This window comes from Hippopotamus amphibius, chromosome 8 (assembly GCF_030028045.1).
Source record: "Hippopotamus amphibius kiboko isolate mHipAmp2 chromosome 8, mHipAmp2.hap2, whole genome shotgun sequence".
NCBI lineage: Eukaryota > Metazoa > Chordata > Mammalia > Artiodactyla > Hippopotamidae > Hippopotamus > Hippopotamus amphibius.
This window is the reverse complement of record NC_080193.1, coordinates 26772799-26800223: the sequence shown is the minus strand read 5'-3', so window position 1 is coordinate 26800223 and position 27425 is coordinate 26772799. Positions and strand designations below refer to the sequence as shown.

Below are 27425 nucleotides of genomic sequence, written 5' to 3'. Positions count from 1 at the left end.
CCAGTTGTCTCTACCCCGATGTTGGTTGTCTTTCTAAATTTTCAGGTTTTTCTACCTTGACCTGAGTGTTTCCCTAATTCCCCAGGTGTGTTTACCCAGACCTGAGATGTATTTTAAATGTTTGTGGGTGTCTATATTGACCCTTACTGTCTTCTTAATTCCCCAGGTGTGTCTACTCTGAACTGGTAAGTCTCTGGTTCTCCAGGCGTATTATCTTGACCTGGAATGTCTCCCTAAAACCTCTGGAATATCTACACTGACCAAAGATGTTTCCCTAATTCTCCAGTTGTGTCCACACTGAACTTGGGTGACTCCTGAATTCCCCGAGTGTCTATATTTACCTGGAATGTTTATTGATGTCTGCCTAATATCTTAGGTTGTCAACCTTGACCAGGTATGTCTACATAATAAATCAGATGTGTCTGCCCTGACTTGGGATCTCTCTCTAGTTCCCAGGTTCGTTTTACCCCAACTTGAGATGTCTTCCCTCATTCCTCAGGTGTGTCAACCCTAGCATTACAAACAAATTCACTAAATGCATCTTCTCTGACTGGCATGTATCCTTATTTCTCAGTAGTGTCTATGCTGACATGAAATGTCTCCCTTTCCACCAAATATGTCTGCCATGACCTAGGATGTGACCCTAATTCCCCATCTAACTCTGACCTTGGATACCTCCCTAGATTTCCAGTGAGTCTACTGTGACATATAAATGTCTCATTTCCCCCAGGAGTGTGTATACTGACTTGTCTCCAAATCTCCTCAGCTGTGTCTACTCTAGTATGAGGTATCTACCTAGTTCTTCAGATATGTCTTCTTTGACCTGGGTATTTCTTAAATTCTCCCAGAGTCTACACTGATTTAGAATGTCTTTCTAATTCCCCAAGAGTGTCTACCCTAACCTGAGATGACTCTCTTTTCTCCCATGTGTGTCTATAGTGACTGGGCTATCTCCCTTAAATTTCCAGGTGTGTCATTTGTGACCTAGGATGTCTCATATGTTGAGATATGTCTACACTGCCTGGATGTCCCCTTGTTTTTTTTTTTTTTTAATAAATTTATTTATTTGACTGCATTGAGTCTTTGTTGCTGAGTGTGGGCTTTCTCTAGTTGTGGTGTGCAGGGGGCTACTCTTCATTGTGTTGTGTGGGCTTCTCATTGCGGTGGCTTCTCTTGTTGTGGAGCACAGGCTCTAGGTACTCAGGCTTCAGTAGTTGTGGCACACAGCCTCAGTAGTTGTGGCTCGCGGTCTCCAGAGCACAGGCTCAGCAGTTGTGATGCATGGGCTTAGTTGCTCTGCAGCATGTGGGATCTTCCCGGACCAGGGATCGAGCTGTGTCCCCTGAATTGGCAGGCAGATTCCCAACCACTGTGCCACCAGGAAAGTCCCTTCCTTTGTTTTTTAAATGTGTGTACTCTGTCATGATGTATCTTCATAGATCCACAAGTGTGTTTACACTGACCTCAGATGGTTCCCTAATGCCACAGGTGAATCTTCACTGACCTGGGATGTCTCTCTATTTCCTCTGGTATGTCCTCCCTGACCTGGGATATCTACATAAGTCCCCAGGTGTTTCTGCTCTAACCCCTTTTTTTTTCTATTTGTAAAGGTGTGTCTATCCTGAAATGGAATGTTTCTTTTGTTCTCCAGCGTATCCAACTTGTCCTGTGATATCTCTTTAGGTGCTTTGGTTTACAACTCTTATGTGAAATGTTGCTCTAATTGTTCAGGTGTGTCTATTCAAACTAAGATAACTCCCCTATTCCCCAGGTGTGTCTTTTCTGATTTGGTCTTCTCAACAGTGCCCCAATTGTGTAAATACTGGCCTGGGATATATATACCTTATTCCCTAATGAATCTAAGCTGATCTAAGATGTGTCCCTAACTCACCAGGTGTGACTATTCTGACCTAGGAGTTCACTCTGTTTCTCTGGGCATGTCTACTCTAACTGTGATGTCTCCCTAATTTTCCAAATGTTTCTTTTTTTACCTGAGATATCTCTGTATTCCCCAGGTATGGCTTATTTGAATTTGGTACTCTCCTTACTTACCCAGTTGTGTCTATATTGATCTGGGGTGTCTCTATTTTCCAGGTGTGTGTCCAATAACCCTAGATGACCTCCTAATTCTCTAGCATGTCTATACTAATCTGAGATGTATACCTAATTTCTCAGGTGCTTGCTATGACATGGTATACTATCTAATTTCCCAGTGTCTACCTTGACCTGGTGAGTCTCCCTAATTTCTAAGGTGTACACTGATCTGCACTGTCTCTATAATTTCCACTGTCATCTTGATGTCTCATATTTCTACATGTTTGCCTACTCTTATTTGAGATGTCTTTCTTATTCACCATGTGTCTCCACTGTAACCTGGCATGTCTCCTAATTAAACAAGTGTATCTACCCTGACTTGGGATATATCCCAAACTCCCCAGGTGTGTCTATCCTGACCTGGGATGTTTCCATGATTGCTCAGGTGTGTCCTGGATACTTCTCTAATTCCTCAGGTGTGTCTACCCTGATTCTGGATGTCTGCCAACTCCCAGGTATGTCTACACTGAACTGGGATAACTCTCTAATTCCCCAGGTGTGTCTATTCTTACCCAGAATGTCTCCCTATTCCCTAGGGGGTCTCTACTTAATGGAAGTCTCTCCTTAATCCCCCAGGTTTGTCTACTTGAACATAGCACATCTTTCAAGTTCCCCAAGTGTATCTACACTGACCTGGAGTGTCCCCCAATTCCCTAGTTTTGAGAACACTGACTTGGTGTGCCTCCCTAATTCACAAGGTGTTTCTACTTTGACCTGGGATTTTTCTCTAGTCACTAGGTGTGTCTGTCTTGAACTTGGATGTACCCCTGATTACCCAGGTATTTCTGTAGTAACCTTGGATATCTCCCTAATACCAAAGGTGTGTCTAGTCTGGCTTGGGTTGTCTTATCCCCAGGTATATCTTCTCTGACCTGGGATGATTCCCTATTTTCCCAGATATGTCAACCCTGATTCCATTTTTGGAGAGACAGCAGTGAATGGTCTTGAAGCAGGATCTTAGTTCCCTGCCCAGGAATTGAACCTGGATAGCTTGAGTGAAACCAGGAATTCTAGCCACTGGTTTACCAAGGGCTAGAGGCTAGAAACAAAGTTGCATTGGCTCTTGCCCCATTTGAAAAATGAATTTCTCAAGGAGGCAAAAAAAAAGGTATAAAGTTTATTATCAGAGACACAGCATTGACATGTGGGAGAGCACACAGAGAAACAGTTTATTTAAGACAGAAGCAAGGCAGATATACACACCCAGAGGGAAAGGGTGTAGGCATCCTTCCTAACGAGGAGGAATCACAATAAAGAGGTGGTTAAATCGTTTACATAGGGGCAGTTCTTCCGGGTCTTTGTTTACCTTTGACCAATTATCTTGTTTCTTTTCCACAACTGACCTATCCTAGGGCCCTCCCAATATGCGTGTGTATCTTTTTGCTATAATGGATTCCAGTGTGGAGGCTTGTGGGAGGTTTGGCAACACCTATTACAGGATGGTTCCCCCTCCCTTTTTGACCCCCGAGGAGCCTTCCTGTGTGTGTGCAGTCAGGGAGGTTTCCTTGACCTCAGGAATGGTAGATGTGGTCGTCTCATCTCTTTACTCCAGCAGAGCTCAGTTCCTGCCATTAACTTTATTCTTGGAGTGTCTAGAGAAAACAAAGCTCAAATTTACTCTGTTTGAGAAACTCCAGCTGCTCTGCCCAGGGGCCCACCTATCTCCTGCCTGGTTCATCTCTCTAATTACCCTGTGTCTATACTCACCTGGGATGTCTGATATCTATTTTGACCTAGAATGTTTCATTAATGCTTAGGTATGTCTACACTGACAAGGAAGACTCTCTAATTCCCCAAGTGTTTCCACACTGACCTGGGATGGCTCCCTAATTCTTTAGGTGTGTCTACACTGAACTGGAATGTTTCACCAAATTTTCAGGTGCATCTATCCTAATGTTGGGTGCCTGCCTAAATACACTGGTGTGTCAACAGTAATCTAGGATGTCTAATTCCACAGATTTGTCTTCTGTGACCTGTGATATCTTTTTATTTCCCCAAGTGTATCTTCCCCCAGAAGGAATGTCTTCTCTGTTCCACTGAAACATCAACCATAACCAGGGATGTCACCCTAAGTCCCCAAGTGTAACTATTCTGAGCTGGATTATCTCTCTAGTTCACTAGGTTTGTCTACCCTTACCTGGCAGGTGTCTTTTTCTCCCCCCATATATCTCTATTCTGGCCTCAGATGTCTCTCTAGATCCCCAAGGTGTGTATTCACGGGCCTGGGAAATTTCCTTTATTCCCCAATTGTACCACCAGTAATGTCTCACCTAATTCCTCAGGTATTTCTACACTGAATTGGTATATCTCTCTATTTCCTAAGATGTGTTTACACTGATGTGAGATGTCTCCCTCATTTCATCTGGGTTTCTATCTTGACCTGGGATGTCTCACTAATTTCCCAGGTGTGTCTACCCTCAACTTTAATGTCTTGCTAATTCTCCCATCTTGTCAACCCTGACTTGGGATGTCTCTGTTATTCCCCAGTTATGTCTATTCTCACCCGAGTTGTTCCCTTAATTAATTCCCTTGGTGGTCCACCTTGGCCTTGGATGTCTCTCTATTTCCACAGGTGTCTTACCTCTCACTTGTGATGTCTCCCTAGTTCCCCAGGGCTATCCACCTTATTGTAGGATGTCTCCTTTGTTCCCCACGTGTATCTTCCTTGATCTGTGGTATCTCCCTCCGTCACCTGATGTGTCTGTACTAACTTGGGATGTCTTTCTAATCCCAGGTATGTCTACTATTAAAAGTAAATTTAGTGAATTTTTCTTTATATGAATATTTTACTGAGTGAGAAGCTAAGTTTTGGAAACAGAGAAACATTCAAACTGAAATGGCTAAGAAACTTGACTCTCAGTACTTACAGATAGTTTACAAAACATGAATATGCAAGTACATTGTTTTCTATTGTGCTTGGTTAACAGAAACTTACATTTCTTTCCATTACGTGAGCTTACTTAATTATAGCTGATTAGCTTGAAAGCTGTAATATCATCCTGACATGAGGAAGCTTGAGTTTTGTTCAAAATGAGTCAGAATTTCTGGAATCAGGACAGTTTCAAATTTTGGTTACATAGCTATGAGTCTTTTTTAAAATTGAAGTATAGTTGATTTAAATATTGCACTAGTTTCAGATGTATGACATGGTGATTCAATATTTTTATAGATTATAATTCACTTAAAGTTATAAAATAATGGCTATATTTCCCTGTACTGTACAATATATCCTTATAGCTTACTTATTTAACACAGTAATTTGTATCTGTTAATCCTGCACCCCTATTTTGCTTCTCCCCCATTCCCTCTCCCTGCTGGTAATCATTAGTTTGCTCTATCTGTGAGTCTCTTTCTGTTTTATTATATTAATTTTTTTATATATACATATACACTATATATATATATAAAGCACTATAAATACTATATAAATAATGTATAGGAGGGTGAGTCAAAAATTATCCACATTCTGGTTATATTAAAACTTCTGTCTTATCAGTGCTTTCTGTTTAAGGCTACTGTCTCCCCAGTCACTGCAGTGCAGGTGTGAACATGTTACATCAGTTCATTTGAAACTGTGGTGTTAGCAAAAATGGATGCCCCACTTGTGATTTGCACAAAAGAAGAGCAGTGTGCAGTGATTCTTTTTGCTGTGGTCTGAGGGCATACCTGTTGCTGTTATTTATCAAAGGCTTTGTGCACAGTATGGAGAAAGTCTTTTGTTATGAAGAAGTGCGTATGAATGGATAGAGAAGTTCAAGGAAGGTCGCCCTAGTGTTAGCCATCAAGAAGGAGCCAGATTCACTTCTGATGAAGTGAAGACAGTGGTGCATTCATGGCTCATAGGTCAGCCTAAAACATTTTTTTTTTTTTTTAATACTTTTTTTTTTTTTTTTTAATTATTATTTTATTTTATTTTTTTGGGGGGTACACCAGGTTCAATCAACTGTTTTTATACACATATCCCCATATTCCCTCCCTTCCTTGACGCCCCCCCCGATTCCCCCCCACCCTCCCTGCCCCAGTCCTCTAAGGCATCTTCCATCCTCGAGTTGGACTCCCTTTGTTATACAACAACTTCCCACTGACTATTTTACAGTTGGTAGTATATATATGTCTGTACTACTCTCCCGCTTCTTCTCAGTTTCCCCTTCATCTCCCGCCCCCTCCCATACCTCGAGTTCTCCAGTCCATTCCCTGTATCTGCTTCCCTGTTCTTGTCACTGAGTTCATCAGTACCATTTTTAGATTCCGTATATGTGAGTTAGCCAGACACTATCAAACTCCTAGAGGAAAACATAGGCAGAACACTCTTTGACATACATCAAAGCAACATCCTTTTTGACCCACCTCCTAGAATCATGGAAATAAAATCAAGAATAAACGAATGGGACCTCATGAAACTTAAAAGCTTTTGCACAGCAAAAGAAACCATAAACAAGACTAAAAGGCAACCCTCAGAATGGGAAAAAATAATTGCCTATGAAACAACGGACAAAGGATTAACCTCCAAAATATACAAGCAGCTCATGCAGCTTCATACCAAAAAAGCAAATAACCCAATCCACAAATGGGCAGAAGACCTAAATAGACATTTCTCCAAAGAAGACATCCAGATGGCCAACAAACACATGAAAAGATGCTCAACATCACTCATCATCAGAGAAATGCAAGTCAAAGCCACAATGAGGTATCACCTCACACCAGTCAGAATGGCCATCATCACAAAGTCTGGAAACAACAAATGTTGGAGAGGGTGTGGAGAAAAGGGAACTCTCCTGCACTGTTGGTGGGACTGTAAGTTGGTACAGCCACTATGGAAAACAATTTGGAGGTTCCTTAAAAAACTACAAATAGAACTACCCTATGACCCAGTCATCCCACTCCTGGGCATATACCCAAAGAAAACCATAATCCCAAAAGAAACTTGTACCATAATGTTTATTGCAGCACTCTTTACAATAGCCAGGACATGGAAGCAACCTAAATGCCCATCAACAAATGAATGGATACAGAAGGTGTGGCATATATATACAATGGAATATTACTCAGCTATAAAAAGGGATGAGATGGAGCTATATGTAATGAGGTGGATAGAACTACAATCTGTCATACAGAGTGAAGTAAGTCAGAAAGAGAAAGACAAATATTGTATGCTAACTCACATATACGGAATCTAAAACATTTTTTAATGAGGGAATACAAAAGCTTGCTGACAGATGGACAAAGTGTATTGAAAAGCAAGATTATGTTGAAAAATGATGTATTTGTCTTTTCTAAAGTTAATTACAGTAAATTCCACAGTCATCTGCGTGTGTGTGTGTGTGTGTGTGTGTGTATCACATCTTTTTTATCCATTCATCTGTTAATAGACATTTAGATTGCTTTCATACCTTAGCTATTGTAAATAATGCTGCTTGAACATTGGGGTGTGTATATCTTTATTTTTTATTTTTTTTATTTTTTTGGGGGGTACACCAGGTTCAATCATCTGTTTTTATACACATATCCCCATATTCCCTCCCTTCCTTGACTCCCCCGCCTCGAGTCCCCCCCCACCCTCCCCGCCCCAGTCCTCCAAGGCATCTTCCATCCTCGAGTTGGACTCCCCCTGCCATACAACTTCCCACTGACTATTTTACAGTTGGTAGTATATATATGTCTGTGCTACTCTCTCGCTTCGTCTCAGTTTCCCCTTCACCCCCCACCCCCTCCCACACCTCGAGTTCTCCAGTCCATTCTCTGCATCTGCATCCTTATTCTTGTCACTGAGTTCATCAGTACCATTTTTAGATTCCGTATATGTGAGTTAGCATACAATATTTGTCCTTCTCTTTCTGACTTACTTCACTCTGTATGACAGATTGTAGTTCTATCCACCTCATTACATATAGCTCCATCTCATCCCTTTTTATAGCTGAGTAATATTCCATTGTATATATATGCCACATCTTCTGTATCCATTCATTTGTTGATGGGCATTTAGGTTGCTTCCATGTCCTGGCTATTGTAAATAGTGCTGCAATAAACATTATGGTACAAGTTTCTTTTGGGATTATGGTTTTCTTTGGGTATATGCCCAGGAGTGGGATTACTGGATCATATGGTAGTTCTATTTGTAGTTTTTTAAGGAACCTCCAAACTGTTTCCCATAGTGGCTGTACCAACTTACATTCCCACCAACAGTGCAGGAGAGATCCCTTTTCTCCACACCCTCCTCAACATTTGTTGTTTCTAGATTTTTTGATGATAGCCATTCTGACCAGTGTGAGGTGATACCTCATTGTGGCTTTGACTTGCATTTCTCCAATGATTAGTGAGGTTGAGCATCTTTTCATGTGTTTGTTGGGCATATCTTCTTTGGAGAAACGTCTATTTAGGTCTTCCACCCATTTCTGGATTGGGTTTTCTGCTTCTTTGGTATTAAGCTACATGAGCTGCTTGTATATTTTAGAGATTAATCCTTTGTCCATTGCTTCATTGGCAGATATTTTCCCCCATTTTGAGGGTTGCCTTCTTGTCTTGTTTATGGTTTCTTTTGCTGTGCAAAAGCTTTTAAGTTTCATTAGGTGCCATTTGTTTATTCTTGATTTTATTTCCATTATTCCAGGAGGTGGGTCAAAAAGGATCTTGCTTTGATGGATGTCATAGAGTGTTATGCCTATGTTTTCCTTGTGGAGTTTTATAGTGTCTGACCTTACATTTAGGTCTTTAATCCATTTGGAGTTTATTTTTGTGTATGGTGTTAGAAAGTGTTCTAATTTCATTCTTTTACATGTTGCTTTCCAATTTTCCCAGCACCACTTATTGAAGAGGCTGTCTTTTTTCCATTGTATATTCTTGCCTCCTTTGTCAAAGATAAGCTGCCCATACATACTTGGGTTTACCTCTGAGTTCTCTATTTTGTTCCATTGATCTACCTTTCTATTTTTGTGTCAGTACCATACTGTCTTGATCACTGTAGCCTTGTAGTATAGTTTGAAGTCAGGAAGGCTAATTCAACCAACTCCATCTTTCCTTCTCAAGATTGCTTTGGCTATCCTGCGTTTTGTTCTTTTGCGTTTCCATACAAATCATAAGATTTCTTGTTCTAGTTCTGTGAAAAGTGCCATTGGTAATTTGATAGGGATTGTGTTGAATCTGTAAATTGCTTTGGGTAGTACAGTCATTTTCACAATGTGGATTCTTCCAGTCCAAGAATGTGGTATGTCCCTCCATCTGTTTGTATCATCTTTGATATCTTTCATCAGTGTCTTATAGTTTTCTGCATACAGGTCTTTGGCCTCCTTAGGAAGGTTTATTCCTAGGTATTTTATTCTTTTTGCTGCAATGGTAAATGGGAGAGTTTCCTTAATTTCTCTTTCTGCTCTTTCGTTGTTAGTGTATAGGAATGCAGGAGATTTCTGTGCATTAATTTTGTATCCTGCTACTTTGCTACATTCATCAATTAGTGCTAGCAGTTTTCTGGTAGTCTTTAGGGTTTTCCATGTATAATATCATGTCATGTGCAAAGAGTGACAATTTTATTTCTTCTTTTCCAATTTGGATTCCTTTAATTTTCTTCTCTGATTGCTGTGGCTAAAACTTCCAAAACTATGTTGAATAATAACGGTGAGAGTGGGCACCCTTGTCTTGTTCCTGTTCTTAGAGGGAAGGCTTTCAGTTTTTCACCACTAAGAATGATGTTATCTGTTGGTTTGTCATATATGGCTTTTATCATGTTGAGGTAATTTCCTTCTATGCCCATTTTCTGGAGAGTCTTTATCATAAATGGATGTTGAATTTTGTCAAAAGCTTTTCCCGCATCTATTGAGATGATCATATGGTTTTTATCCTCTAGTGTGTTAATATGATGTATCACATTAATTGATTTGCATATATTGAAGAATCCTTGCATTCCAGGGATAAATCCCAGTTGATCATGGTGTATGATCTTTTTAATGTGTTATTGGATTCTGTTAGCTAGTATTTTGCTGAGGAATTTTGCATCTATATTCATCAGTGATATTGGCCTGTAACTTTCTTTTTTTGTGATATCTTTGCCTGGTTTTGGTATTAGGGTGATGGTGGCCTTGTAGAATGTGTTTGGGGTGTTCCTCCTTCTACTATTTTTTGGAAGAATTTGAGAAGTATGTTTGATAGAATTCACCTGTGAAGCCATCTGGCCCTGGGCTTTTGTTTGTTGGCAGATTTTTAATCACAGTGTCAATTTCTGTACTTGTGATTGGTCTATTCATATATTCTGTTTCTTCCTGGTTCAGTCTTGGAAGATTGTATTTTTCTAAGAATTTATCCATTTCTTCCAGGTTATCCAATTTATTGGCATATAGTTGCTTGTAGCAGTCTCTCATGATTTTTTGTATTTCTGCAGTTACTTGATTGTTAATTCTCTTTTTTCATTTCTAATTTTGCTTATTTGTGTCTTCTACCTTTTTTTTTCCTGATGAGTCTGGCTAATGGTTTATCAATTTTGTTTATCTTCTCAAAAAACCAGCTTTTAGTTTTATCTATCTTTGCTATTGTTTCCTTCATTTCTTTTTCGTTTATTCCTGATCTGATCTTTATGATTTCTTTCCTTTTGCACACTTTGGGTTTTGTTGTTGTTGTTGTTATTGTTGTTCTTTCTCTAATTGTTTTAGGTGTAAGCTTAGGTTGTTTATTCGACATTTTTCTTCTTTATTGAGATAGGATTGTATTGCTATTAACTTTCCTCTTAGAAATGGGTCATCATGTTTTCATTGTCATTTGTTTCTAGGTATTTTTGACTTTCTCTGATTTCTGCAGTGACTTCCTGTTTGTTTAGTAGTGTATTGTTTAGCCTTCATGTATTTGTGTTTTTTTACAGTTTTTTTCCTATAATTGATATCTAGTCTCATGGCTTTGTGGTCAGAGAAGATGCTTGATACGATTTCAATTTTCTTGAATTTACTGAGGCTTGATTTTTGACCCAAGATGTGATCTATTCTGGAGAATGTTCCAGGTGCACTTGGGAAGAAAGTGTATTTTGTAGTTTTTGGATGGAGTGTCCTATAAATATCAATTAATTTGAAATTGTCTAATGTGTCATTTAAATCTTGTGTTTCCGTATTTATTTTCCATTTGGATGATCTGTCCATTGGTGTAAGTGCAGTGTTAAAGTCTCCTACTATTATTGTGTTACTATTGAGTTCCCCTTTTATGGCTGTTAACATCTTTTCCCATCCCCTCACTTTTAGTTTGTGTGTTTCTATAGCTCTTAAGTGAGTCTGTTGTAAGCAGCCTATAGAGAGGTCCAATCAGCCACTGTATGTCTTTTGATTGGCATATTTAGTCCATTGATGTTTCAAGTGATTATTGCAATTTTGTTACTTGTGTTTTAGTTGTTTTGCAATTTTTCAGTGTTCTTTTCTTCTTCTTTTAGTTTCTTCCCTTGTGGTTTGATGGTTTTCTTTAGTAGTATGCTTGAGTTCCCTTCTAGTTTTTGAGTATCTATTGTAGGCTTTTGGTTTGTGGTTACCATGTGGTTCATATATATCACCCAAAACCTACTTGTTTTAAACAGGCAGTCATTTGAGTTCAAACACATTCTAATATATCTACATTTTTTTAGTTCCCTCTGTAGACATCTGAAGATCATGAACCAGAATATCAGTAGGTTCTTCTGATGATTCTTGTTCATGTAGTTTTTGACGTTCAGTTCACATGGAGATCATTTGATTAGTCAGTGACTGATGAAAAACACTGAGGACACATGAGGAAATACAAAACAAAATAGATATTATTAAGATGGTTAAAAGGAGGATAATATGAAGTGTTTGAAAAAGTACTCCAAAGCCAAGGTGTACATTTGCCCAAATTTAAAAAACTAAAATATCAAATGTGTATAATTAGATTCAGTTTTTACTTTTCAAAGTCAATCTGCATTGTTTTGCATAACTTTTAATTGATTCTGATTTTTCTGAGTTGTTTATATAAGCAAAACATGATGCATTAGCAATAATGTATATTTCTTCTTCTTCAGATAGTAAATAGTCTAAGGTTATGCAATTGTTTAGTATATAACCCTGGTAAAGAGTTTATAGATTCTTATTGTAATTTTATATATTCTGAAACATTCTGAAAGGTCACCTCTAACAAATTTCAAGACTTTCAGGTAGACAAACGTGAGGAATTTTGGAGAAAAAAAATTTTAAGTTTAGGTATTCCTGGGCAGCTAGGTTAAAACCCTAGTTTAGAATAGAAACATCTTGGGAATTAGAGAGTCATTCTAATCAGTATAGACACACTTGGGGAATTAGGCAGATATACCAGTTCAAAGTAACACACCCATGTTACAGGGAAAACTCACTGGTCAAGGTAGGCACACCAAGGGAACCAGGTAAGTCTCCCAGGTAGGAGTAGTAATTTTGGGATTTATAGAGAAATTCTAGGTCAGGGTAGATATATCTGGGATGTAGGGATCATACTGGGTCATATTAAACTCACCTAGGGAATTGTGGGGACACCCCATGTAGGTGTAGACATACCTAAGGAATAAGGAATACAACCAAGGTCAGAGTAGACCTGGAAAACTAAGTAGGCATCCTCACTAAGTGTAGACATACCTGGAGAATTAGAGACAAAAGAGTTTGGTAGCGACACACCTGTGAAACTGGAGTGACACCCAGGTCAGGATAGACCTCCTGGGTAGAGACAGTCTAGGTAAGGGTAGTCAGATGTGGAGAAAAAGAAAGACATTGTAGATAAATGTTCACACAATTGTTTATTAATTAAGGAGACATTCATGTTCAGGTTATACACACCAGGGTAAGTATGGAAGCATCCTTAAAGTATAGAGAGCTAGGGAATCAGAAACACACACAAGTTAAAAGTATGCACACCAGAGGAAACACAGAAATTCTCAAGGTTGGTGTGGAAAAATTTAGGGAATCAAGGTGACATCCTAGATCATGGTAGCTTCCCCTGGGGAAACTGAAACTTATTCTGTCAGAGTAGACACACATAGGGTACTGGGGAGACATCCCTGGTCAAAATAGAAGTACTTACTTTGGAATAAAGTTGATATTTGCAGTTAGTGTAAACGCACCTGAGTTATTAAGCAGACATCCCAATGTGGGTAGACATGCCTAGGGAACTAAGGAGCCATTCCAAGTTGGTGCAGACATCCCATATCAAAATAGAAACACAAGGGAATTAAGGAGACATCACAAACCAGGATAGATGCATATAGGGAATTAGGGGGATGTTGGAGAAGAAACACCTAGGGAAACAAAGAGATAAATCAGGTTGGAAACAATGGGAGTATTACTGTGATATCTCAGGTCAGAGTAGACACACTTGGATTATTATGTTGTCATACCAGGTCAAGATACACAAAGCAGAGAAACATTGAAAGTCAGGGAAGACACACTTGGGTAACTAGGGAGAGATTCCAAGTCAGACTGACTTTCTTGGTGATTTAGACCATCATCACAGTCAGGTAGACAAGCCTGGGTAATTAGAGACATCACAAATCAGAATAAACTTATCTGGAGAAATATGATGACATCTCAGGTCATTGTGAACACACCTTGGGAATTAAGGAGACCTCATTGGTCAAGGCAGATTACCCTGGGGGAAAAAACAGGGTCATTCTTGAATATATGTACACATTCGTAACTAGAGAGATACCCCAGCTCAGTGTCAATACACCTATGGAATTAGAGATACAAATTCACACTAGTCAAAAGAGAGGAATAAGGGCTACATCCTAGGTAATTGTAGACAAACCTGAAAAATTAGAAACATCAAAGATTAGGTCAGATAAAAATAGAAAATAATAGATGCATCCCAAGAGATACATGTATGCACCAAATTGGAATGGCTCCTTAATTCCCCAGGCAGGTCTGCCAACATTGGGATGTCAGGAGTGTCAGAGTAGACACTCCTAGTGAACTAGGGAGACATTTTTGTCAGAGTAGATATACACCTGGTGAAATGGGTCATTCCAGGTCATGTTAGACATCTGGAAAGAGAGAGACATCCCTGATCATGTTAGACAACTTAGAGTAGCCAGGGAGATATCCCACATCAGGGTAGTCAATTCTGATGAAGTAGGGAGACATCCCAGACCAAAGTAGACACACCTGGGGAATAAGGGAGACATCTCAGTTCATGGGAGATACACTTAGAGAGTTAGAGGGACTTCAGAGTAGACATCCTAGGTCATATTCTCCACATTTGGGAAACCAGGGAGATACCCCCTGTCATGGTTAGACACATGTAGGGAATTTGGGTGATATTCCAGTGAGTGAATGCACATGGGGAATTACTGGAATTTCCAAGTCACTGGAGACACACCTGAGAAATTAAAGAGACAAACCAGGTCAATGTAGACAGACTGGAAATTCAAAGACATCAGAGTACATACATGTGGGGATTAAGGGAGATGTCCCAAGACAGTGTAGACACATCATTCAATTTAGAGTGACATCCCAGTTCAGAGTAGACACACCTGGGGAATTAGAGAGAGATGTTGCATCATAATAAACACAGCTGGGGAGTTTGGAAACATCAAAGACATAGAGTGACTATGTGGATACAAAAAGAGGACCCATATATATGCTGCCTGAAAGAGACTCACTTCAGATCTAAAGAGAAACAGAGACTGAAAGTGAGGGGATGGAGAAAATTATTCCTTGAAAATGGAACTGAAAAGAAAGCTGATTAGCAATATTTATATCAGACAAACTTTAAAACAAAGACTGTAATGAGACAAAGAAGGACATTACATAATGATAAAGGGATCAATCCAACAAGAAAATATAACAATTGTAAATATATATGCACCCAACATAGGAGCATCTAAATACACAAAGCAAGTATTAACAGACATAAAAGGAGAAATTAACAGTAACACAAAAATAATAGGGGAATTTAGCACCTCATTTACATTAAGGGAAAAATCATCCAGACAGAAAATCAATAAGAAAATACTGGTCTTAAATGACACATTAGACCAGACTTAGTAGATGCATATAGAACATTCAATCCAAAAGCAGCAGAATACAAGTTTCAGTAAATTTAAGAAAATTGAAACCATATCAAGCATCTTTTCTGAATGCAATGCTACGAGACTAGAAATAAACAGCAAAAAAGAATTGCAAAACCCAGAAGCATGTGGAGGCCAAACAATATGCTATTATAACATGGTTTATGCTATAACAACCAGTGAGTCACTGAAAAAATCAAAGAGGAAATAAAAAATACTTGCAGATAAATGAAAATGAAAACACAATGATCCAAAATCTATGGGATGCAGAAAAAGCAGTTCTAAGAGGGAAGTTTATAGCAATACAAGTCTCAGGAAACAAGAAATATCTCAAATAAACAGCCCAGCCTTATACCTAAAGGAAGTAGAATAAGAAAAAGAAACAAAACCAAAAGTTAACAGGGAGAAAGCAAGTGTGAAGAAATACATGGAATAGAGACAAAAAAAGATGAATGAAACTAAAATCTGCTTCTTTGAAAAGATAAACAAAACTGATAAAACTTCAGCCAGACTCATCAAGAATGAAAAGAGAGGGCTCAAATGAATAAAATCAGAAGTGAAAGAGGAGAAGGTGCAACTGACACAACAGAAATGCAAAGGATTGTAAGAGATTACTATGAACAGTTACACACCAATAAAATGGACAACCTAGAAATTGACACTCTCTCAACACAAAACTAGGATGAAAGAGAAATATGAACACACCAATTACCAGTAATGAAATTGAATCTAATTAAAAAAAACCCACAAACAAAAGTCCAGGACCCAATAGCTTCACAGGTGAATTCTACCAAACATTTAAGGAAGAGATAATACTTGTCCTTCACAAAGTGTTCTAAAAAAATTGCAGGGGTAGAAATACTTCAAAAATTATTCTATGAGGCTAGCACCCCCCTGATACCAGAACCACACAAAGACACCACAAGATAATTAGAAAATTAGAGGCCAATATCCCTGAGGAACATAGATGCAAAAATTCTTAACAAAATGTAAGCAAATTGAATTCAACAGTACATTAAAAAAGTCATGCACCATGATGACGTTGGATTTATTCCAGGGATGCAAAAAATGGGTCAATATCCACAGATTAATCAATGTGATACCCCACATTAACAAAACAAAGAATAGAAATCACACAATCATCTCAATAGATGCAGAAAAAGCTTTTAACAAAATTCAGCATCCATTTATGATTTTAAAAAATCTCCAAAGAGTTGGTATAGAGGAAACACACCTCAACATAATAAAGGCCATATATGGCAAGCTCACAGCTAACATCATACTCAATGGTGAAAAGCTGAAAGCATTTTCTCCAAGATCAGGAAGAACACAAGTATTCCCACTCTCACCACTGTTATTCAATATAGTATTGAAAGTCCTAGCCACAGCAATTGGAGAAGAAAAAAGTAAAAGGGACTCAAATTGGAAAGGAAGCAGTAAAACTATTATGTTTTGCAGATGACATGATAATGTATATAGAAAATCTGAAAGATGTTACCAAAAAACTACTAGAACTCATCAATGAATTCGTTAAAGTTTCAGGATATACAATTAATATACAGAAATCTGTTGCAATAGTAACTATCAGAAAGAGAAATTTAAGAAAACAATTCCACCCAAAGTCACACCAAAAAGGGTAAAATACATAGACATAAAAGTAACCAAGGAAGTAAAAGACTTGTGCTAGGAAAAGTATGACACTGATGACAGAAATTGAAGATGATACAAACAAAAGGAAAGATATACTATATACATGGATTGGTAATATTGTAAAATGATCATACTACCTGAGACAACCTGCATTTTCAATGCAATCCCTCTCTAAATACCAGTGGCATTTTTCACAGAATGAGAAAAAATAATTCTGAAATTCATAAACACAAAAGACCCAGAACAGCCAAGCCAATCTTGAGTAAGAACAAAGCTCGAGATATCAAGTGCCCTGATTTCAAACTATACTACAAAGCTACAGTAATCAAATCTGTATGGTACTGGCACAAATACAGACACATAGATCAATGGAACAGAATAGAGGACCCAGAAATAAGCCCATGTACATATGGTCAATTAATCTTCAACAAAGGAGGCAAGAGTATAAAATTGAGAAGAGACACCCTTTTCAATAAATGGTGTCGGGGAAACTGGACAACTACATGCAAAATAATCAAACTGGACTACTTTCTCATACCACACACAGCAGTAAACTCAAAGTGATATAAAAACTTGAACGTAAGACCTAAAACCAAAAAAATTCTAGAAGAAAACAGGGACTATACTCTTTGGCATCGGTCACAGCAATAGTATTTTGGATATGTCTCCTCAGGCATGGGAAACAAAAGCAAAAATAAACAAATGGGATCACATCAAACTAAAAAGCTGTTGCACAGTAAAGGAAACTATAAACAAAATGAAAAGGCTGTCAACTGAATGGGAGAAGATATTTGCAAGCCATATATGTAATAAGGGGTTAGTATTCAAAATATACAAAGAACTCATACAGCACAACATCAAAAACAAAAGAAAAGGAAAACCCAAAACCAAACAACTCAATTAAAAAATGGGCATAGGACCTGAACAGACATTTTCCCAATGAAGACATGCAGATGGCCAACATCACTAATCATCAGGGAAATGCAAATAAAAACCACAATGAGATATCACTTCACATCTGTCAAAATGACTATTATAAAAAAGACAACAAATAAATGTGTTTCAAGGTTGTGGAGAAAAGGGAACACTCATACACTATTGGTGAGAATAAAAATTGGAGCAGCCATTATGGAAAACAGTATGGAGTTTCCTCAAAAAATTGAAAATAAAACTATCATATGATCCAGCAATTCCACTCCAGGGTATTTATAAAAAACAACAACAACCCACATTTATGTTCATTGCAGCATCTTTTTTTTACAGCAGTCAAGATATGGAAGCAACCTAAGTGCCCATAAATAGATGAATAGATAAAAGAAGATACATGCATGCTCATGTGCACACACATGCATGCACACACACACACTTCTCATAATGGAATATTACTCAGACAGAAAAAAGAATAAAATCTTGACATTTGTAATGACATGGATGGACCTAAAGGGTATTATGTTAAGTGTAATAAGTCAGAGAAATACAAATACTGTATGATTTCACTTGTATGTAGAATTAAAAAAACAAAACAAATGAACAAATATAACAAAACAGAAACAAATCATAGATACAGAGAACAGATGGGTGGTTGCCAGAGGTGATGGGGTTGGGCGTATGAAAAAAAATAGTTGAGGGAGAGACTAAGAGGTACAAACTTCTAGTTACAAAATAAATGTCACAGGTTTGAAATATACCATGTGGGCAATATAGTCAATAATTATGTAATATTTTTGGATGGTGACATATAGTAACTGGACTTCTCATGGTGACCATTTTGAAATGTATAGAAATATCAAGTCCCTATGTTGTGCACCAGGAACTAACATAGAGTTTTAGGTCAATTACACTTAAAAAAACAAACAAACCCATAGAAAGAGATTAGATTTGTGGCTACTTGATGTGGGGGATGGGGAGAGGGGGAATCAGATGAAGGTAGTTAGAAGGTACAAACTTCCAGTTGTAAGATAAATAAGTAATAGGAATGCAATGTGCATGGTAAATATAATAAACACTGCTGTATGTTATATATGAAAATTGTTCAGTGTAAATCCTAGGAGTTATCATCACAAGGGAAAAATATTTTTGTTATTTCCGTAGTTTTTTGTCTATAAGAGATGATAGATATTCACTAATCTTATTTTGTTAATTACTCCATGATGTGTGCAAGTCGAATCATACAGTGCTGTATGTCAATTGTATGTGACTGAAACTAGGAAGAAACACATCTAGAGATTTAGGTCATCATCCCATGCCAAAGTAGACAAACCTGAAGAATTAGGGAGACATCACTGTCAGAGAAGACACACCTGTTGAATAACAAGTATACCTCATACCAGTGTATGCACACATGAGATTTAGTGAGACATCTCAGTTTGGGAAACTCATACCTGGGGATTTAGGTATATTTCTAAAAACAGGGTAGAAAAAATTGGGAGTTTGAGAGACATTCCATGTCAATGTAGAAACACCTGGACATTAGGGAGATATCCAAGTTTAATGAAGACACATCAGGTGAAATAGGGGACTTGGAAGGCATCTCAGGTTGGTGTAGACACACATGGGAAATTTGGGAAACAAAGATGTCAGTTTGTACACCTCAGGATATAGGTAGACATCTTAGGACACTATAGACACTCCTGCAGAATAGAGACACATCCTATGTAATTATGGAATCACTTTGGCTAGAAAGGGACATCCCAGGTCATGCAGACACATCTGTGGATTTAGCAAGATGTTATGTGTCAGAGTAGACACACCTGGGGAATTTGAGTGTCATTACAGATTAGTGTAGACAGATTGGGGAATAAGGGAGACTTCCCAGCTCAAATATGCATACCTGCGAAGATATTCCAGCTCAGATTTCTTTTTCCAACTTTATTGAAATACAATTCACAGATAACATTATAAAAGTTCAAGGTATACCATGATGATTTAATATATGTATATTATGAAATGATTAGCATAAGTTTAATGCATTCATTGGAGTGATGTCAGCATCATGGTGCCATATGATGTCCGTCTTTTCTTCCCTCTTTGACAACTAAAACTCGATATCTATCTATAAACAGAAGTGCCTCTGCAGAAGTTAGGGATCCAGCACCATAGGCTGAGGGACCCAAGAGAAGTCTTATCCACCTGTGCTTCTTCAGGTAATAGGCAGACAGACCACAGCATGAGCTTTGGAACTGATAGGATCCTGTGAACCAGCTCCAGCCCCTCTCAGATGTGGTCTGGGAGCACCTGGAAAAAGGTGACTTGGGCAGACACCCATTGGTTAGAGACCCTTTGTAAAAATCCAGGTTTCCAGAGGAGAAGTTCTAGTACTCCATTGGAGGAAAAAAGAAAAAACTATTTTATATATTAAAAATATGTATATGAATCTGGATGCATCAGAGTGGGTAAGAGCAATGCATCATCACTCCCCCTAAGGTAGCACAAGCCTAGTGCTACAGGAGGATAGCTATCTCTTCTGCAGGGGCAAGGAAGAGTGGTGAGTGAGTGCCTGGCTTACCCAGCTGTGCATGATGCTGCTAAAGGATCCCATTTCTCTCCTGCAGCACCCAGAGTAATAACATGGGAGCTCCATGACTTGTGGAGAGAGATCAGGAAAGATGCAAATAAGAATATCAGAGGACATTAAAGGGATGTAAGTCCTGCTGACTGCATTCTGGACTCCAGCAGGAAGCCCAATCACAAGGCCCTAGGAAAACCTCACTCAAGGATCCATTCAACTGGACTGTGGGCATCCCTAATTCCCGAAAGTGCCAGCTCCACACCTCACCCCCACTCTGCAACAAGCTCCCTGTTTGTACTCCTGAAGGCTGCAATGAGAGCATGCTCTTGTAGAGAGGGAGCATGCACAGAAAACAGGCCAGGGTCTGTGGCCAAGGGAAAAACCACAATCTTGACCTGTAGCACCTCCTTCAGGTTTGTTGCAAGATCAAGAGAAGGCATACAAACTTAAGAATTCTGCCACAAGAGAGAGAAAGTAACATTGAGTGGGTGTAGACATACAAGGTCGGAGAAAGCCACAGAATATATAGCAGAATCAACAAAAAGTATCTCTCACCTGAAGGCAGTTAGTAAAAATGGGAGAAGTTAAGGGCTGTACCAATTATGAAAGCAGTGACACAAAACCCCTTTTGTGAAGGAAGGTGAAGAATCAAGGAAACATGATATCATGAAAATTTCACAATAATCCCCCAGGAACTGATCCCCCAAACATGAAGATTTATGATTTACCTGATAAAGAATACAAAATAGCTGTTTTGAGGAAACTTAACGAACCACAAGAAAACACAGAAAGACAATTCAATGCAGTCATGAAAACACTACATGAACAAAATAAGAAATTTAACAAAGAAATAAAAATCATAAAAGAGAACTAAACAGAAGCTGTGGAGCTGAAAATTACAATGAGAAATAAAGAATGCAATAGAGATCATCAATATAAGAATAGATCAGAAAGAAGAAAGAATCAGTGAGCTATAGGATAGGAACTCTAAATTTAACACAGTCAAAGGAGGAAAAAGCCCCAAAGAAACCAAAAAAGAGAGCCTATGTGATCTATGGGACAACATCAAAAGAACCAACATCAGAATCATTGGAGTTCTAGAAGAAGGAGGGAGGGGGAAGGGAGAAGAAAGTTTATTAAAGATATAATGGGTGAGAACTTTCCAAAATTGCAGAGAGACTTGAGCAAATAGGGCACCTAATGATTTCAAACCCCAGAATCTCTTTCAAGACACATTATAATAAAGCTGTCAAAAATCAAAGACACAGAGAGAATTATGAAAGTGGAAAGAGAGAAAAAGATTCTAATCTACAAAGGCACCTACATTAGCTATCAGTGGACTTCTTGCAGAAAACTTTCAGGCCAGAAGGGAGTAGGATTACATCTTCAAAGTGGTGAAGGAAAGAAAAAACCTGCCAGTCAAGGATACACTAACTAGAAAATTTATCCTTCAGAAATGAAGGAGAATTAAAAACTTTCCCATACAAAAAAGAAAAAAAAAAAGCTGATGGAGTTCATCAGCAGCACTAGACCTGCCTTATAAGAAATGCTGAAAGTAGTTCAAGCTAAAATGAAAAGACACTAATTAGTAACGTGAGAACATGAATATGTATAACACACTGGAAAAGGTAATTATGCAGTCAGATGAAGAAAACTCTAATTCTGTAATATGATGAGGTGTTAATCTGTTAATTATAATATAAAGATTAAAAGAGTATTAATAAATACACAATTTACAAAGAGGTAAACTGTGACATTAAGAACATATAAGGAGACAGAAAAAAGATGGCAGCCAAGTAGGAGGGCATGGAGTGCATCTCTCTCCACAGATGCATCAGGAATACATCAAAAGATGCAATAATCCTGACAGAAAACTGGCTGAACACTAGCAGAAGATCTTGGACACCGGAAAGGACTACAAAGATCCTGACATAACTGGGTAGGACAGAGCGGGATAAAAGGAGAAAGAGGAGGAGAAGAAAGGAAAGGGACAAGTCCTACATTCTGGGGTCAGGGGAGCTGAAACAGAGGAGAGATTGCCAAATTCGAGGAAACCCCCCCTTATCAGACTGGGAAAGCCCCCCTCCAATGGGGAATTTGATTGAGTCAGAAAGGAGTCATTTGGGACTGTCCAAATAGGGCGAAGCAGCCAGTCTGCGGCAGACAGGAAAGAGAGAAACACACAGAGGGTCTGTACCATGGCTCTGCGTGTCCCGAACTGAGATGTGGGGTTCACAGCTGTACAGGGAGTCTGGGAGCTGGAACATGGGAACCAGAGAACTGGTTCAGGGTCAGAAACATTGTTGACTGTGGGGAGATGGACTGAGGGGACAGGAGGGAAGAAATCTGTAGTGGAGAATGCCTACTGGGGAAAGCTGGGTGGCCATGGTGGTGGCGTGCTACTACTGACTCACAAGCATAGGGGAGGAGCCACTGTTGTAGCCTCTATTTGGTGCCTGTGACAAACAAAGGGAGGCCCCCTCTGGGCTTGGCTGTCGCAGTCGACAAGGGATAGAAAAAGCCCCCTGGCAGGGCTGGCCTGGTGTGACTATGGCTGAGAGCCAGAAGAAGTCCACAAAGAAGGACATCTCTGGAGACATTCCTATTACACCCGAGCCCATCAGCTTCCCTCTGCAATTGGCACCACCACCACTGCCAGAGCTCCCACAACCCAGGTGGGGTGCTACTGCTGGCACACATGCAGGAGAAGGAGCCACCATTGTACCTCTCCCTCCCCACACACTGGTGCCTATAGACAAACAATAAAGGAAGCTCTGCTGGTTGCAGAGCAATACAAAAAGCCCCCAAGAGCTGTCCATCAGATGCCTTGTGCTGGGCACCAGTAAAGAACCACACTAAGGCCAGATTTCCTATATCCATGGCTTCTGGCATCCCTGAACATTCAGCGTCATCCCCAGGGCTCCTGTGATCCAAGGAGGGCACTACTGTTGAGTTACATGCAGGAAGAGGAGCCACTATCAAAGCCCCTCTCTCCCCACATACCTGTGTCGGCAGATGAACAATAAAGGAAACCCATCCTAAGGCAGACCCAAAGAGCTCCAAGGCAGCCTCAGGATGAGACTCTGGCAGTTAGACCCCATGCAGAAGCAGGGGCAAACCCAAAGCTGAACACCAGGGACAGGGGGGCTAAGGAAGAGGTTCTAAAATCTTTCCATCAGATATACACACTGCAGACTAAATCCCCGTGATCAGCTAGGTAGACCCAATGTCTTTGGAATATCTGAGTAGACAATGAATGGTCCTACAAATGAAAAAGGTCTAGCTCTGGCAGTTGTGTACTGTGGGAGCAAGCACACACAGGAATTGGGCCAGATCAGAGCCTAAGTGGGCCCCATAGGACCCACAGCAGGTCCAGAGTCCATCCCAGAGGTAGAAGAGGGCCTCTTGGGGAGGTGAAGATGGCCTGAGGCTCAAGGTGCGTACAAGCACACTTACAGCTGAGGCCCTAAGGAAACAGAATTATTATTATTAATTCTATTGATGTGCTCCTTTCTGTGGTCAGTTCTAGCTTTTCTTTTCTTTTCGTTTTTTTTTTTTTTTTTACACAATCTTAGTCCCAAGGGATCTCATGTTTTATAACATACTGTTTATTCTATTTTTTACTTTTATTTTTAGCCTTTTGATATATTTCTATTTCTAGCTAACTTTTTTGTAGTGCTGAGTTTATCTCCCCATCTTCTTTTCTTCTTTATCTTGACTACATTTCTATTTTATTTTATTTTTTCTTTTATATTTCCAGTCATACTATGCTCTTCTGTTGCTCTGTGTTCTATCCATTTGTATTTTATTTTATCTTATTATACTTTTAATCAATAGTATTGGTCTGCTCTGTGTCCTTGCTTTATTCTTCAAATGACACATGGCTTTGGTTTTTATTATTAGGTTTTGTCTTTATCTTAGTTCTAATTATAATTGTTTGATTTCATTTTGAGGATTTCAATCTATCTGGTTGTTCTGTTGCTCTTTGTTATATTTCTTCCCTGTTTCTATTTGATCCCTGTTGTATTTGGTCCCCATTTTTACAATTTCCATGGTTTTTTTTATTGTTTTTGTTTTGAATTTTTGTTGGTTTTCTCTTTAATTGTCTGGTTGCATTCCGGGGTTCCTTTGTCAGATTGTTCTAGTGCTTTATGTTATATTGGGTTCTGTTTTTGTATTTCTTGTGCATGTACATGTTTCCTTGATTCAGTATTTGTTTGTTTGACTTAACCTTTTACCATTAGTCTGGGGCTTGTATAGTCTTTTTAAATCCCCTTTATTGCCCAGACGAGTGACCTCTGGAATTTGGATTCCTTGACAAGAAGTCAAGTCGGAGGCTCTGGGGAGGGAACACAAAGTCCAGGACACTAGACCACTAGAGAGTCCTCAGTCATGGGAAGATTAACTCCAGAGAATTCTCATGGAGGCCTCTATCAGAGTCTAAGACCTGGCTTCACCCAACTGCCTGCAAATGCCAGTGCTGGACAAACAAGATAGGAACACAATCCCACCCATCAGCACACAGATTACCTAAAGCCATATTAAGCTCACAGATACCCTAAAACACACCACCTGACATGGCCCTGCTCATCAGAGGGAAAAGACTCAGATCCACACACCAGAAAGCAGGCACCAGACCCTCCCATTGGGAAGCCTACTCAAGACACTGGACCAAACGCATCACAGGGGGCAGAGAACAGAAACAAGAGGAATTACTATTAGGCAGCATAGGGAAAGGAGACAGCAAATACTATAAATTAGACAAAATGAGAAAACAAAGAAACACCTTGCAGGCAAAGGAGCAAGATAAAAACCCACAAGACCAAATAAATGAAGAGGAAATAGGAAAATTGCCTGAAAAAGAATTCAGAGTAATGATAGTAAAGATGATACAAAATCTCAAAAACAAAATAGAGGAAATAAAAAAATATTAATAAGGACCTAGAAGAACTAAAGAGCAAACAAACAGTAATGAACAACACAATAACTGAAATTAAAAATTCTCTAGATGGTATAAACAGCAGAATAACACAGGAAGAAGAATGAGTAAGTGAGTTGGAAGAAAGAATGGTGGAAATAACTGTTACAGAACAGGAAAAAGAAAAAAGAAAAAAAAAGAGTGGAAGACAGTCTCAGAGACCTTGGTGACAACATTAAGCAGAGCAACATTCGAATCATAGGCATCCCAGAAGAAGAAGAAGAAAAAAAGAAAGTGTCTGAGAAAATCTTTGAAGAGGTTATAGTGGAAAACTTCCCCAACATGGGAAAGGAAATAGTTAATCAAGTCCAAGAAGCTCAGAGAGTCCCACACAGAATAAACCCAAGGAGAAACACACTGAGGCACATATTAAGCAAACTAACGAAAATTAAACACAAAGAAAAAAATATTAAAAGCAGCAAGAGAAAAGTAACAAATAGCATATAAAGGAAAACCCATAAGGATAACAGCTGATCTTTCTGCAGAAACTCTGAAGGCCAGAAGGGAATATCAGGAGATAATTAAAGTCTTGAAAGAGAAAAATCTACAGCCAAGAATACCCTACCTAGCAAAAATCTCATTCAGATTCTATGGAGAAATTAAATGCTTTACAGACAAGCAATGGTTAAGAGAATTCAGCCCTACCAAACCAGCCTCACAACAATTGCTAAAGGAACCTGTCTAGGCAGGAAACACAAGAGAAGGAAAAGACATACAAAACAAACCCAAAACAATTAAGAAAGTGGTAATAGGAACATACATGTCAATTATCACCTTAAATGTAAATGGATTAAATGCCCCAACCAAAAGACACAGACTGGCTGAATGGATACAAAAACAGGACTCTTACATATGCTGTCTACAAGAAACTCATTTCAGACCCAGGGACACATACAGACTGAAAGTAAAGGGATAGAAAAAGATATTCCATGGGAATGGAAGTCAAAAGAAAGCTGGAATAGCAATACTCATATCAGACAAATTAGACTTTAAAGTAAAGACTATTACAAGAGACAAGGAAGGACACTAAAAATGATCAAGGGATCCACCCAGAGGAACATATAGCAATTGTAAAGATCTATGCACCCAACATAGGAGCGCCTCAATATATAAGGCAAATGCTACCAGCCATAAAAGGGGAAATCGGCAGTAACAGAATAATGGTAGGAGACTTTAACACCCCACTTACACCAATGGACAGACCACCCAAACAGAAAATAAATAAGGAAACACAAGCTTTATTTTTTATTTTTTTAGAACTTTTATTGAGATACAGTTAACAGACAATAAACAGCATATATTTAGAGTGTACAATTTGGTATCCCAATCTCCAAATTCATTCCCCCCCAACCCTCCCCACTTTTCCCACTTGCTGTCCATATGTTTGTCCTCTACATCTGTATCTCTATTTCTGCCTTGCATTTCCTCTTTCATAGTTGTTAGCATTTGCCTTATGTATTGAGGTCCTTCTACATTGGGCACATATATATTTATAATTGTTATCTCCTCTTCTTGGATGGATCCCTTGATCTTTATGTAGTGTCCTTTCTTGTCCCTTGTAACACTTTTTATTTTAAAGTCTTTTTTATCTGATATGAGTATCGCTACTCCTACTCCAGCTTTCTTTTGATTTTCATTTGCATGGAATATCTTTTTCCATCCCCTTACTTTCAGTCTGTATGTGTCCCTAGGTCTGAAGTGGGTCTCTTGTAGACAGCATATATATGGGTCTTGTTCTTGTATCCATTCAGCCAGTCTATGTCTTTTGGTTGGTGCATTTAGTCCCTTTACATTCAAGGTCATTACCGATATGTATGTTCCTATTACCATTTTCTTAATTGTTTTGTTTTTGTTTTTGTAGGCCCTTTTCTTCTCTTATGTATCCTGCTTAGAGAAGTTCCTTTAGCATTTGTTGTAGGGCTGGTTTGGTGGTGCTGAATTCTCTTAACCATTGCTTGTCTGTAAAGCTTTTGATTTCTCCATCGAATCTGAATGAGATCCTTGCTAGGTAGAGTATTCTTGGATGTAGGTTCTTCCCTTTCATCACTTTAAATATATCGTGCCACTCCCTTCTGGCTTGCAGAATTTCTGCTGAGAAATCAGCTGTTAACCTTATGGGAGTTCCCTTGTATGTTATTTGTCGTTTTTCCCTTGTTGCTTTTAATAACTTTTCTCTGTCTTTAATTTTT

General features: G+C 38.8%; 1 long non-coding RNA gene across 1 annotated transcript; it reads left to right on the top strand.

The window, feature by feature from the left end:
* Window positions 1-1945: 1945 nt before the first annotated feature.
* Window positions 1946-20342, top strand: LOC130858058 (uncharacterized). Its single transcript, XR_009054975.1, has 3 exons — window positions 1946-2015; window positions 2480-2549; window positions 20302-20342. It is a non-coding gene; the product is annotated as an uncharacterized LOC130858058 (long non-coding RNA).
* Window positions 20343-27425: the final 7083 nt, after the last annotated feature.